The sequence below is a fragment of the Drosophila albomicans genome, chromosome X, assembly GCF_009650485.2.
Source record: "Drosophila albomicans strain 15112-1751.03 chromosome X, ASM965048v2, whole genome shotgun sequence".
Lineage (NCBI taxonomy): Eukaryota > Metazoa > Arthropoda > Insecta > Diptera > Drosophilidae > Drosophila > Drosophila albomicans.
This window is the reverse complement of record NC_047627.2, coordinates 13,332,376-13,348,426: the sequence shown is the minus strand read 5'-3', so window position 1 is coordinate 13,348,426 and position 16,051 is coordinate 13,332,376. Positions and strand designations below refer to the sequence as shown.

General features: G+C 33.4%; 1 protein-coding gene across 4 annotated transcripts in view; it reads right to left on the bottom strand.

Moving 5' to 3' along the window:
- LOC117577893 (pneumococcal serine-rich repeat protein) overlaps window positions 1-16,051 on the bottom strand; it is a 207,837-nt gene that overhangs the window by 171,849 nt on the left and 19,937 nt on the right. For all 4 annotated transcript variants that reach the window (XM_052007775.1, XM_052007850.1, XM_034262875.2 and 1 more), the window contains one exon: window positions 241-1,162. The gene's annotated coding sequence lies outside the window, so the exon portion shown is untranslated. The remainder of the gene's footprint in view (window positions 1-240; window positions 1,163-16,051) is intronic.

Below are 16,051 nucleotides of genomic sequence, written 5' to 3'. Positions count from 1 at the left end.
AGTAAAACCTTAAAATACAGTATGTAGTATATACTATTTAGTATATTATATACTGAATACTTTAAGAAAGAAATACCATGTGTAAACTGTAACTTAAGAATTGCGGGATTATGAAACATTTCTATACTTGATTTAACAAAATCGGAGATTATTCACATATTCACTCTGCTTTCGACTCAGTTCATCACATTTGTTAAAGATTGTATATGAATTATAAGTGAAATTAATTGAGTAACTTACCTTAAACTAAAACACTCGCCAGTCGGGCGTTACCCGTCCAGCAATCCATAAGTTGCAATTTTCAATTGATTTGTGATTCTTGTTCGGGGTCGTCTTCTGCGTCGTGGGTCTGATAGTTGTTGTTATAATTGTTGTAATTGTTGTTGTTATTATTAGTAATATTGTAGCTGTTCTTGTTGTTGTTGTTGTTGTTGCTCTGGATGTTGCTTGTGGTTTCTTCTTGCAGCAGCAGTTTTTATTTATTCAATTTTGAATGTTCTTTATTTCGCAAATTTATGTTCAAAATTAGTTTTTTTTTAACACTTTGATTTTGCACACCGAAAATTGTTGCTGCGAGCGTTTTACAACACTGTTAAGTCCGAAAAATAACCGTAATTTTCTTGTTCGCTTTTTGAGTTTGAAAGTTTTGAGTTTTGTTTTTTGTTTTGTTTTTTTTTTGCCACGTTTCGAGCTCAAGAGATTTTCTTTTTTGTTTTGTTTTGTTATTTTGTGAAAGAAATTGTTCAATTTGTAAACATTTTCAGCTTCTTTTTGCTTTCCGTATCCGTATCCGCTTCTTCTTCGTCGTGTTCTTTTAGATTTTTACGTTGTTATCGATAAAAATTGAATTGGTCCAGTTGGTTGCAAATATTTCGACAAGTTTTCTTTCTGAGAGAGAGAGTGTGTGTGCATGTGTGTGTGTGTGTGTTTGTGTAAGTAAATGAGAGAGTTGCAATTTTTCAATAGCCAGAGAGCGCTGCCAGAGTTGTAGCGTGTTTGATTCCTTCTTCTGTTGTCTTCGTCTTCTTGTTGTTGTTGTTGTTGTTGTCGTCGTCAAGCTTTCCGCTGATTCGCTTTTCGATACGCCGAGATTTCGAGTATGGGTTTCTTTAAGTTTTACACGCTTTCTTCTTCGTTGAAATTTAGAATTTTGAAGAATATGCTGCAAATAATCAAGGAAAGAATTACTCAATTAGTTAACTGATTTCATAGTTGATTATAATGAAATATATTTATGTTTTTATAAAACATTTTTCTAACACTTCTCTCTATATCGAGTTTTAAAGCAACTCTTAATTACATATTAAAGTTGGACTTATATAGACACATTAATTTTATTATTATTTCACAACAACAAAAACACACAGAATAGAATACCGCTAGATATAAAATCTATTTTCAATTTTTTACATGAAGAAAACATCAAATTTAACATACAAATTATTTATTCAATTTTTTTTTTATTTGTTTTGTTTTTTTTCTTATTTATTATTTTTATTTTATTTATTTATTTTATTTTATTTAGTTTTGTTTTATTTTATTTTATTTTATTTTATTTTATTTTATTTTTTATTTTTATTTATTTATTTTATTTTATTTTTTAATTTTAATTATTTTATATCCTTTGTTTTTTTTTCTTTACTTAATTTTTTTTATTTATTTTTTTTTTAATTTATATAATTAATTTTTTTATTTATTTTTTTTTTTAAATTTATATAATTAATTTTTTTTTATTTATGTCATTCATCTTACTTATTTCATACATTTTATTTATATTTTTAGGGTTTATTTATTAAATTTGTTTTAATGTTTAATTATATTTTATCATTAAATATAAATTTCAAGGATTATTTGTGTTTATTTATTTATAATAGTAGCATTACCTACTAAAAGTATTTTTCTATAAATTTATTTGTTTCTCAACGCTACCAAAAATATATGCGAAAGCACTTTTAGATGACTCTTTGGTTAAATAAATCCTTTTTGCCTAAGGACTAAACATTCCACTCAATGCACTCATTTTCTGTGTGTACAATTTTCTAATTTGTTTGTGCTACTTTATTCTAATTTTCATATTTATTATACTAACGAGAACAAACTCTCAACATAATGATAACTTTTAACTGGCAGATAACTTTCAAGTGTCAGAGTATTCCAACATGATCTAACAAACAGTTCTTTGACTCATTCGTCAGCTTAATTATTGTGCTAATTGTGTGCAGAAAATAACAAAAAAAAAAGAGAGCAACAATCTCCTTAATTCATTAGCAATTTGTTTGCTTTTACTTTCAACTGGAATTGTTATTGCTTTCGATGCGAATGCAAAGAATGCAACCTTGAGGCAACATATGGTCACACTGCACAGTGAACAACAAAACGGTAAACAAAACTTTTGCGCAAAACAAAAAGCTCAAATGTAGGCTATGACAAACTAACATAGAAAGAGAGAGAGAGAGCGAGCGAGACAGAGCGATTGCACAGCAATTTGACGTGAAACTTTCACTATTTTAATTACCAAGCGCAAATTTAGTTGCCGAACAAGAAGAAGAAGAGGAAGAGGAACCAACAGCAAACACAAGGAAGGAAGGAGAAAGAGAATGAGAATGAGAACAAGGCGAGCTTTTGCCAATGCCAAAGTCAGTGAATGTTTTAACCGTTGTTCTTCTTCTTCTTCTTCTGGTTGTTGTTCTTGTTGTTGTCTGTCTCAAAAAGTCTGGCAACTGTCTGCGGCTGCCTTCAAGTGCCCTGCAACACACAAGTGCAACGCGAGACGAGACAGAGAGCGAGCGAGATGGAGATAGATGAAGGAGAGAGGGAGAGCACATGCATGGAAAGTTTTGTTGCATTGTTGTTGCTGCTGGTGCTGCTGCAACATGTGGCACGCTTAATTATGACGTTGAAAAGTCATAGCGACAATGTCAACAGTTGAATTATAAGCTCTCTCACACACTCACTCACCAAATTGTTCGCCAAGTTTAGCGGCAGCTGACGTCATCACACATACATATATAAGCAGCATATTTTAATCAACTTGCAACGCTGTGGCATGTGGCACGCAGCGGCAGCGGCAGCATCATCATCGCACTCTATCAACTCTATGTTATATATCTACAGCATCATGTGCGGCATCTAAAAGTTGCGCTCTGACATTGAAAAACTTTTACTTTGCCTCATAAGTAGGTTGCCTCAATGTCAGTGCCTCAACCCCTTTTCCTTCCCTCTCCCTCTTTCCCCTCTCTCTCTCTCTCTCTCTCTCTTGCTCCTTCTCTCTCTCTATGCTTTGTCTGTCTGTGACTTTGTCTGGGCAACAAGTTCAAGTTCACGGCAAGCGATATCCTGAAAGCTTTAGCAAAAACTTGTTAACAACAGCCAGCAAGTGAATCGCTTGAATACTATTCATTTGCATACACACACACTCACATATTCAAACTTTGCTCAACTTAAAGCAAAAGCAACTTTAAGCTTAAAGCAGTCACTTCTTAAAACACGATTAAAGCTTGTGTCAAAGCACATTAATACAAATATTCACTTACCCTAAAGAATAATTTTTACATAAATCAATTTTTACTTAATCAGCAACTTATAAGTTTTTATGTGATCTAATTGCTATAAAATTTGGAATAATACCATCGACTAATCAATGTTGTTTAGCTTACAGCTATTGTAGCAACAAAAAATACAAACTTCAGCTTTAAGGGCGAAGTTAAATCTCTTTTGTGTTTAATGAACTAAGCTTTAGATTAATCTCTGGTTACTTAATCAACTTTGCTCTAGAAGAAATTGCTTTTAGTTGCCATAAAATTTGTTGATTAATGTAAAAGCTCAGCCAATATTGCTGAGTTGAACTTTAAACCACAGTTACAAATAAAAGCTAACTTCATCTTTCCCAATCTCTCTTATGTTCAATGAATTAAGCTTTAGATTAATCTCTGGTTACTTTTACAACTTTGCTTACTAAGAAAAATCAACTTCTAAACTTGTAGTTGATTTAAATATTTCTATTAATGTGAAAGCTCAGATAATATTATTGAGTTACGCTCACAACAACAAATAAGTTAAGAGTTCAACTCCTTTTGTAAAACTTTAAAAATTGTCACATCAAAAACTGCGCTTTTGATTAATGAACTTGTAAAATAGAGCTTTTAATGGCAAGTATTTCTAAGCAGCTTTAAACATCTTTGCTCTGGAATAAAGTTTCAGCAGCTTTTTATGTTTTTTATGACAACTAGTTCAAAGCAGCTTCAAACAGCTTTGCTCTAGAATAAAGCTTCAACAGCTTTGCAAGCTTTTGTTTGATCAACACACTTTGATTGCTGTGGAATCGAAGGCAACATTGCTGACAAAAATGAAGGCGCAAATGAAATAAAAGGAGCTGCAAGTCAACGCAACGCAATCAGAAGGAGCCAGTTAGCCAGACAGTTAAAAGCAAATGCCAGACGGCGAGACAGAGACAGAGAGTGGTGGACTGGGAGAGAGAGATAGAGAGAGAGAGAGAGGGGAATAGAATAGAGTGAGTTGGACCGTTGGACAGACAAAGGTTGTTGGGTAAATACCAAACACGGCGAAGAATATGTCTATGACTAGACTCAGACTGTCTGTCTAACTGTCGCTGTCGCTGTCTCTGTCTGTCTGTGTGTGAGTGTGTTGCATGCACCTTACAATGCTCCACCCGCTGAGCGACGCTGAAAGAGAGACGCAGACAAACGCGGCCCAAACCAAAAAGCTGACGACGACAGCGACAGCTTGATGACTAGCTGCTTAAAATGTCTGCACAGCTGTTTGATATGGCTGTTATTGTTGCAAGTGTCTTAGTGTGTGCGAGTGTGTTGCATCAACAGTTGAAGTTGCAGCCAGCCAGGGCATGCACAATGCCATCGACATATTTTTTAATGTTGCCAGACAGACGGACAGACGGACAGAAAGACGAACGCAGAGCGGGACGAAAAGTTGAGAATGAGCGACAAAACCTCTCGACAGTTAGTCGCAAAGTCACCAAGTTGCAAAGTTGCAAGCAAGTCGCAGGTGAATGTTGAATGTTGAATGCTGAATGAAACAACAGAGCGCGCTGGAATGGCAAATGAGGAGGAATGCAACTTGAAATGGGGCAGACACAACGCTCTCCCTCTCTCTCTCTCTCGTTTGCACATTAAATTTTGTTTTATTCCTGACAATGCGACTTGCAACGTGCGTCTTGCGTCTTTTAATTTCGTTTTCCTTTCTGCATATATATTTCCCATTTCATTTCGACATCCTTCTCTCCCTCTCTCTCTCTCTCTCTCTTTCGCTCTCTCACTTATCGATCGCATTGGCTATTTATGATAAGCTCACAGGCTGTCAGGACATCAACAACGATGGCAAGGACATCGCAGTTCCTGTTACCATGCGTGACCGTCGCTGTTGACAATAAATTTATGCAATTATAATAAACATCATCATCATCATCATCAGCAGCAGCAACTGTTTGCGATCCTCACTCCACAACACATGCTCAAAGAGCGGCAAACTCTTTACGAATTTACTATTAAAGATCTTTAGATGCTTAAAACATATATTAAATTAATTGAAATATGTATAATATATTTATTAATAAAATAAAATATCATTTGTATTAAATAAAGTCAACAATAACAAAGCCTTAATAACATTTTTTTTATGTATTTTTGATTTTCTAATATTCCTCATTATTTTCTTATTAATCCACCTACAGCTTTTCTTTTTCTTACACTCCCAACTAATTCCTTAGAGTTGATATTCTCAATATTTCAGCAGAATTCATCAGCGCGCTTTAAAGTTATGCAAATTTTTCGATCTTTACAATATATTATACATATTTTAAATTAGTTGAAATATGTTTAATAGAATTATTAAATAAATAAAATGTCATTTGTACTAAATAAACTCAATAACAAGCAGCTCTTACTAAAAGAACTTTCAATTTATTTTTTTTTTTTAATATTTTTGATTTCATAATATTCCTCATAATTTTCTTATTACTCGATTTATAAGTTTTCTTTTTCTCACACTTCCAACTAATACCTTAGACTTCATATTCTGAAAATTTCAGCACAATTCATCAGCGCGTTAAAGAGTTATGCACTTCTAAGTCGATAGGGTATTTGGCAGTCTTGCCACATGCAACTTTTGCGCTGCTTCTGCAGAAGCAACAACCATAGGAAACTGCCTGTCTTGCCATTTATTAGAAACTGCGGAATTTCCCAGTCAAGCGTTGACGGCTGCGCGACAAATTCGTTGAATTTATGAAATTTTAGAACTTTGCCACACAAAAAATGAAGCAAGCGAAAAAAATTAAAATAAAACATATCGAAACAAAAAACAAATACTGAGCATTTTATGGAGCTCGAGTAACAGGGCACATGTCACGGAATTGCAGTTTGCACATGAGATAGCATTAAAAAAACAAAAAACAAACAAAAAACAAAACAAAAGCAATAACCACGACAAGAACAATATCATCTTGAGGCAGTTTATTGGATGACATAAGACGGCGACAAGAAATTCAATTGAATCACACGCTTTTCATAAAGTAGACTACAACTGATTGTGCATACCGAATAACAGTAATATACTGAAAGCAGTATTTTTCAGTTGAAAAATATTTATATTTCCTTTGTGGCTGAAGATTTATAATATAAGATAATGTGTTCAAAGAGTATCGATAATGAACGAAAAAAGATATAAAGAAATGAATATAATAGATTAAGGCAGAGAAAAAGTATTTACTATAAAAAAAAGAATATAATAGATTAAAGTAAAAAAAATAACGAAGTATTCTAGTATTTTTTGGCAGAATATAAAAAAAATATTAAATTCGAATTGAAAACTTTGAACAAAAGCTTTTTATATATGGTTAAGTTTTTTTTTGTTGTTCTGTATACCAAATCACTTTTCTATTTAATCGGTAAAATACTGAAAGCAGTATTTTTTAGTTGAAAAGTATTTAGATTTCACAAAAGTCTGGAGTTTATAATATATAAGAGAGAGTTCCTTATGTACTTTAAAAAAAATAATAATGAAAGAAAAACTAATAGAAAAAGGCAAAGAAATAGTATTTAAAAAAAAAACAGTATTTTTGACAGCATGTAATAAATATTAAATTCTGGTCAAGAACTTTTAGCTTTAAATGAAAATGGTTGCTTCACATTTGATTGTTGTCAAATTTTCATAAAATTTCTTTGCAAGATCGAATTTAAAAGTATATTTTTTTTTTAAGATGTGCTTATCTTTCTCTTCGCTTTGCTTCTTTCTCGGACTTTGAGTGTTGCATAACGCCCAAAAAATAATTGGAAAATGTAACTCCAAGTAACCGATTGCGATTGTGTTTGTGTTATTCCGCTTAAAGCAACTTAATATACACAATACCATTATTTTTTCGTTTTTTGATTTGTTAATATTGCGATGTGCTTAGTTGTACTTTGTTGTACAATTATGATGAATAATTTGTTTATTGGGACTTATTATCGCCAGTGAACTTGCAGACCGCCCGCCACGAATTGCTGAGCTGAGCACTCTTTGAATTTGATTCGGTTTCTGTTCGAGTTCTGTCGTCAGTCCTCAGTCGTCAAGTCTTCAGAATGTCTGGGCTCTCGGGTCTCCGTTTGGCTTTTTTGTCAGTTTCATATTCTTGGCTCAACAATTTTTCGTTCTTATTCTTGTTGTTGTTGTTGTTGTCGATCTTCTTGCTGCAATTGTTTTTGCTTTATTTTGAATTTTTTTTTCTTTTATTATGGTTTTTTTTTTGTGTTGTTGTTGATTGTTTCTTGCATTTTGCCTATGTGTTTTTCCAGGAATTCCGTCACTGATACGCTGCCATAAGCCCAGCAACAACTACAGTGGCTACTAAAAGTTATTGTTGCATTTTTTCACAACGTCATTTTCTGGAAAATAAATGCAATGCAAAAGGAAGGCAACAACAACTTATTGTTTGTTGTACAATAATTTATGCAAATATTGCAGACGCGCTAAAAACTTGTTGTTGCATGGAAAGCGAGGGGGGGAGGAAAAGCCAAAGTTACACACTCACACACATAGAGGGCGCTGCTGTGAAATCAACACACTGCAAATTGTCTGTGTCATGCCGTGGACAAGTCTGTTGTCAATCAGTCCACACGATTGATGGCTTGATGGCTTGAGGGATTGAGGCATGAAGCGAGCTGTCAATCAAGTGAGCGAAAAGCACAGTTTTGTTTGACCAAAGTCCTGTTGAGTTCCAATCCAATTGGATTGCACAATTTCTGACTGAATTATGCACAATTCGATTAGTCAACTCAACTGTCCACACAAAACAGTGTTGTTAAGCAACACTTCATTTTTATTGCTATGAATAAGTACGAAATTAAAGCATTTAATTCATAATATAATAAGACAAGTTTGAGCACTTAAAAATATATACAATTATTAAATAAATATTCAATTACTATAATGAACTGCTTTAGTATTGTTAACAAAACAGTGTTATTATACAACACTTCATATTTATTGCTATGAAAATGTACGAAATTTAAATATTTAATCTACAAAACAGTAATACAAATTTAAGCGCAGAAATATATATTCAATTATTTGTAATTAAGAGCTGCTTTAGTATTGACAATGAAACAGTGTTGTTAGGCAACACTTAGTGCGACAAAAACAACTTCGACTGTCATTTTTATTGCTATGAAAATTTACAAAACTAAAGCACTTAATTTACAAAATAATAAAATCAATTTGAGCACTGATTTGTGCTGCTTTAGTATTGTCGACAAATCAGTGTTGTTAGACAACACTTAGTGTTGGCCACAAGTTAAAAAACAGAACTCCTATTATAAATTTCATTGCTGATAAATATGCGAAGTTGACATGCAATAATTTATATTATGTGCTGTTTTTGCATTGACAACAAAACAGTGTTGTTAGGCAACACTCAAATAGAAAACTTGATGTTTTGGACAATTTTCGTAATTTACGAATGCCCAAAGTCAATGCGTTAATTCTTAAACTTAGTTTCAAGAATTTCAGAACTATGTAATAATATATTCTGGGATATATAGTATATATATTATATGTATATACTAAATATGTATATACAAATAATGAATTTAACATATTTAAAGCAATTTTCTTAGAACAATTTCAGCACTAAAATATATACAAAACTATTTATGGTACTGTTTAAAAGTATCAAAGTATTATCAACAACAGTGTTGTTAGGCAACACTTAGTGTTGCTCAAGCAAGTAAAAACCTTTCCATAGTTTCGTGATGTTTCATTTTACCATCATTAAAACAATTTCAACACCAAAGCAACTATACACTGATATTTTTGCATATAAAGTTAGTGTTATTTGCTGTGTGTTGTTATACAACACTTAGTGTTGAAAAAGCAAATAAAGAAATTTACTTAATTACGGCAACTTTCAATACTTTATTCTTCAACTTAATGACTAAAATATTCCCACTATTGCCTGCATTTCTAATCAACTATTTAATGATATGTTCTTCGATATATTGTATAGTATATGGTTACTATACTATACTATACTATATACATGGGTTTTGTGGGACTTGTTGGTGACCTGCATTGAACCCTGCAGCCAGGCCAAAGGGAAGGAAGCGTTTTTGATGGCGTATTGCGTAGGCTCTTAACAGGGCGCCACTTGGGACATTGTCACTTCTGAGTGCATGTCACCAAGTGTGTGTGTGTGTGTGTCGATGTGTGTGTGTGTCGGTGTGTGTGTGTGCGTTTGATGCCGCCTTCTTTCGCACAAACACTTGAGCACGCATTTGGCGGCATCGTCAGCTGCCACTTGGGCGTTTTTTTCTCATTTTTTTTGTTGCTTTCTTTTTATTTCAAAATGCAATCGATATGTGGAGCACACGCATCCACACACACACACATACAAACACACACACACACACACAGAGGGTGGGCTCAAATAATTAATAATAATTTATGGCGCAAACTTTGTCGCAGGCACTGCAATTAGAAGCCGACGCCAAGAGCTGAAAAGGAAAAAAAAAAAAAAAAAAAGGAGACCCTACAAAATTATGCATAAACGCATTTTAGTGCGCCTAGAAGTAGGCAATGCTCTTGGCGTCGGCGAAACTACAAAGCAGAGAGCGAGAGAGGGAAAGAGAAGGGGCTGCACTTGGGGTTTGGGTTTGAGTTTTGGGGGGGGTAAGCAAAGGCTTTTGTTGCATTGCGTTTCTTTTTGTTGAAGTGCACTCAAAAACGCACTTCTCGCAGCAGGGAAAAAAAGAAAGAAGCAAACGACACAAAAAAGAAAAACCGAAACGAAACGAAACTTAGATGCCACGCAAAGCGCCTTTGATCCTGGCGTCGACGTCGACGTCGCAGTCTCGCAACTAGCTCACGCAATTTGCAAAAAAAAAACAGGAACAACAAATACTACAAAAAAAAAGAAAATGCGAGATGAGAAATGCAAAAGGAAAATGTAAAGAAAAACACACACAAAAAACAACAAAAAAAAGAAGAGTTTCGCACTGACGACACACAGCAACAATGCCTGTTGACAAAGGCAACAAACAACAATAAACTTGAAGAAAAGCACCCAAGGGGACACGTCTCCTCCCCTCTCTCTTCCTCCACCTCTCTCACTCCCACGCGACGAGATAATGAAAGGTCGTCGAAATGCGTTGCATTCCATGAATCGTGCATTGCCATCGTCCTGTAAAACGGAAGCAGCAGCATCAGTGGCATCTTGTCTCATCGTGGCTTGTGGCATGCTCGCGTTGCACTTGCAACTAATCGAGTGGTTAGTGCCGCAGACATTACCACAGCAATGCAGTTCATCTAAACTTTGCGCAAGTTCATATTCAAACTTTTAATCAATTAATTTTTACTTCAACAAGAATCATATAAAATATAATCCTATAAATAAAGAACTTTTAGCAAAACAAATTTGCTAAAATTTATAAAGTTTTCAATAATTAATGAGCTGAGCCAAAGTTCATTAAAACGTTTAATCTATTATTAACAACAAGCATTTAATCAGCTTTAAAGCTTTTTAACAGAGAAAGTATTTATAAAAAAAAACCAGTACAACTTTGCGAAACTCTTAACAAACTATTCATTTAATCAGCTTTAATCTTTTTTCCATCTGTAAAAAAAACTACACTTATTTCTTTTTAAAATCATATTACAATTAAACAGCTTTAAAGCTGTGAAAAAAACGTTGCTAAGTTTATTAGTTGGTTTTCTTTTCATTCTATTTAAGCCAAACAACATCAGTATTTGTTTAAAAAAAGAAAACTTCGCAAAAGCTCGAAGTTTATTAAAGCATGTTTGTTATTAATCTCTTAGCAAACTATTAATATATTTTATAGAAACACATAAATAAAGAGCTTTAAAGCTTTTCAGCTCATAAAGAAAAGTATATAGTATGAAATTCATAGCTTACTAAAGAATTTTTACTTTTTTTAATCTTTATTTATTTACAATCTATCTATCTAAAGATAATAAGTAAATAACTAAAGAATTACATTAGAAAACTTCAGCTTTAAAGCTCCTCAACTAAAAAAGTAGTTGGTTTTAACAAAATAGAATTTTTTCTCAATTTATGAACGAAGAAATTTAGGAAAGAAGAATGTATTATAAACTTGAAATTAAAATTATATTTGTTACTTTGTTAAATATTATTTTTTTAATATGTATTTCAACATAATAAAAGTAAAATACAACTTTCATCAATTTATAAACGAAGAAATCTATGAAAGAATGTATTATAAATTTGAAATTAGATTTATATTTGCTATTATGTTAAATAAAATTTTTTTAATATGTATTTCAACTTAAGAAAAGTTGACATTAACATTTTCTCTAAACTAATGATATGGATTAGTGAGTTGTTGACTTTGTGCTATAAGCTGCATGTGCTTTAGCATATTTTGGGCGCATAGCCTCAGCTTAAGTCACAAGTCGAATGAGGCGAACTGAAGCGGCGAGCTTTAAAAGCTGCAAGCGCATTAAAAGACGCCAATTACAAGGCTTAGACCTGTGAGCTTTTATAAGATTACAACTGTGATGCCAAAGTTAACAGTGCTGTGTGTGTGCTGTCTCCCTCCCACACTCTGTTGCTGTCGCTGTCCCTGTCGCTGTCCCTGTCTCTGTCTCTGTCATGCATGCACTTTGATTCCTTTTGTGGCTTTTTGTGCTGTGATGAAAAGCTGCGGCACACGCACTCGCTGAATACAGCTGCTCATTAACTGCAACGCAATGATGATGATTACGATGATGATGATGACGATGTTGCACAGTCGGCTGTCAAAGTCGATTTGCCTTGACTGTCAGCAACAGCAACAGCAACAGCAGCAGCCGCTGGCCTGATAAGCTGCGTTACCCTTTGACAAGAAGGCAGCAGCGAGTTCGCTTTCATTTCTAATTGTGACAGCGTTGCGCGCTTGCTTTTGCCCCCGCCAGGGGCAGATGCAACAGCGCGACAAGTGCAAGTCCCCCCAAAAAAAAAACACAGAAACGAGAATGAGAGTGTGAGTGTGAGTGAGGCAACTCATCACAACAAGGACGAAACAAAAAGGACATGTGCTGACCCCCGTGTGTTGTGTGCCTTTTTGGCCAGGGCTAATAAACTCGGCTCAAAATGCGGCCGGAAGTGCGTGCAACACAGTTGTGAGGCACACAGCCACAAATAAATGTCCCAAAACGAAGCAGCAACTCAACAAAACTAGCCGACGGCAACAACGATGACGACGAAGACGAGGATGAGGACGAGGACGAGAACACAAGTGGCATTTGGGGTCGTCCTCGCAGCTTGTCGCAGCTCGAGTCGTCAACACGCGTTCCACTTCACAACGCAGCAACCACACGGGATGCAATTGCTGCAACCCCCGAAAAAATGCCCGAAATACAAAAAGCAAGGAATGCCAAACATAAAGAACACACACACACTCACACACACAACGGGCAAAATACAAAATGCAAAATGCAAAACACAACGAAAAGGAAGAAGAATTGCCAAAAATTACCGAAAAATACATGCGATATACAATATAAGCGGGACACTCGCTTCGCTCACAAGGGGTGAAGACAAGACAAGAGAGAGGGGTACAAAAGTATAGGGGAGACTGTTGAGTGTTGGAGGGAGGGTGGGGAGGTCGTCTCTCCTCTCTCTCCCGCTCTCTGCCTCATTGCCCGGTTATCCTGTCGCCGCGTGTTTAACCCTTTTACTTGCTTTTCTTTATTTTTTTCGGTTTCTTTTTTTTTTTGCAATACTTCAGTACACGGAATGTGTTACAAACCGGCCACGTAACACACACACACACACACACACAGCTACAGTTGTGAACCGCACTGAACTCTACAAAACTCGCCGCGACGTTCAAGGTGTGTGTGTGTGTGTGTTTTACACCAAAAAAAAGACAAAAAGTCAAACACTTTTGAAGCCATCGACAACACGAACTTCAAATATCCTTGCAATGTTTGCTAGCTAACTAAATACCCTTTCATATATAAGAGAAGCTATATTTAAGAGATGAAGAAAATAAACAAAACATTGAAATATACCACATCAATATACCAAAAGGTATACTTGGTATATAAACAAGTTTCTCATAAATTTTCAATTAATAAATTAACGAAGAAAGAGAGCCACAGTGAATAAAAGCAAAAGAGTGTGATAATATCATTTAAATATACCAAATAAATATACCAAACAAAGTATATTTGACATATACCAAGCAAAGTATATTTGGTATATTCCATGTAAAGTATATTTGGTATATAACAACTACGCTAATAGCACTTAAAATACTAAATACTAAAATATACCGAGAAGAATATTTGGTATATAACACTAACTACGCTAATAGCACTTAAATATGCCAAATAATTATACTAAACACATACTAAAATATACCGAAACGCATATTTGGTATATACCAAACAAAGTATATGTGATATATGTCAAACAAAGTGAATTTCATATTGTATAACAACTGCGCTAATCTCACATAAATAAATATTTCAAAAAATACTAAAAATGTACCAAAAAATAATATTTAGTATATACCAAACAAAAGTAAATTCGGTATACACAAACTGTGTCAATCCACTTAAATATGTCAAATAAAAATATACCTAACAATTACTGAAATATACCAAACAGTATATTTGATAGCAACTGCTCTCAGAAAAAAAAATAATACTATCTCTTATAGTCTCTGAAATTTAGGTATTCATATAAACACTTCGAAAATCTTGCTGATCAAGAATATATAATATATAGTTTATGGCGTCAGAAAAAAATTGGGCTAGCGAGTAGCGAGTCTACTAAGTTTATAAATTTTTATAACATTTAGATTTGAAACTACTTTTATTAGAATAAAATATATTGTCACAAATATGGTGGTAATATATGACATTTTTGAACCAATTTGAACTATAGCTACCATAAATTTCTGATATCCCCATAAGGATTAAAAGTTTATATAGCCAGAATACTTGCTCTTAAATACTAATTCCAATCTTTTCATCATAAGAACACAAAAATATATTTCCGTACTAAAGTCAAACAGTTCTGCTTTAAAATCTGTTGATAAATTTACGAACTTTACTCCAATAATTATTCTAAATTTATTATAATAAATCTAAAGTAGTTGTGTATAATAAAGTTGTGTATTTAATACAACAGTTTCGACTAAACTTTCCACAAAAAACTAAACTGGTTTTAGCTGATCAGTTAGTTATTATTTTATACTATATAGAGTATACTATATAGAGTAAATTCCTTTACTAGATACATAGAAAAAGCTTGTTGACCCAGCCGGCGAGGGTATCGAAAAGCGCCAGACAGATGTTGTTCTTTTTATGTAGAATACATATTTATATATAAATCTATATATGTATATATACATATATGAAATATACGATATGTGTATGTGTGTGTATGCATGATACAATATTATATTGGGTTTTTGCTTTACGACTGCAACTTTGCTTTCTTTTCTTTTGCTTTCGCCCCACCAACAAAAAAATCCTTCAGCAAATGCACACAACAATTTGCCCAGACTTAATCGCAGGCTACGTCGCCTTTTTCCATTTTCTCTTTCTATTTTTTTTTTGTTATTTATTTTTAATGTTTGTGTTGGGGCTTTCGATGTGAAGTTGAGGCTAGGCCAAAGTTTGAGTTTTTCTTGTTTTTCATTCATTTTTGGGGAGCTTGCTGCATGAAACTGCAATTTGGTTTGATGGATCGCCTGGCCAGTTATGAGATATTATGAAAACTGTTTGCCACAATGTTGAACTAATAGTCGAACCGGTCATAAAATCATAATTACTATAATGATTATTATTCAAATTGAAATTGTATGTACTTTGTAAAGTTTACTGCTTCGATTCGATAAAACATTGAAGCTTTAATTAAATGCACGAAATATTTTGTTAAGAATTCTACACTTCTAATAAAGTTCAAGTTGTTGTAATTAACCATGACCAAGTCATTAAAAAACAGACAGAAGGATTATTGAAGGATTTGACTTATCTTTAAATGTATTGCAACTGAATTAAAGTAAAAAGAAGGACTGAAACATCATCAAAATGATGTGAAAGCCATTCAAAAATAGTATATAGTAAAATAGTTTTTTTGTATTGTTGAAAAGAAAATACTTTTAGCTTAAAAATTTAAATTTAATAGTTTGAAGCAAAAGTGCAGAATGAAGATTGCGAAAAGAATCATTTACAAATTGCAGCGTTGAATCTTATTTAGAAATAAGAAAGATGAAGTAGTTAAAAAAAAAGAAAGGAATAAATTGAACTAAATTAAAAAAAAAGTTTAAGTGAATCTATTATTATTTATTTACAAATGGAATCTGCATTTAGAAATTTAAATAAATTTTATTATTTTTGACTGGATCACAACTAAAGTGGCGTAAAGAGTGAAAAGTAAACTGTTAATTACTTGTTCAATCCACTTAAATAATAATCAATTTTATTTTAAAGGAATACAATTTTTATTCATTCACAACTAAAGTAAAGTGAATGAGTTGGGAGAAAAGTGCTTCACTTGAGATACCCGCTA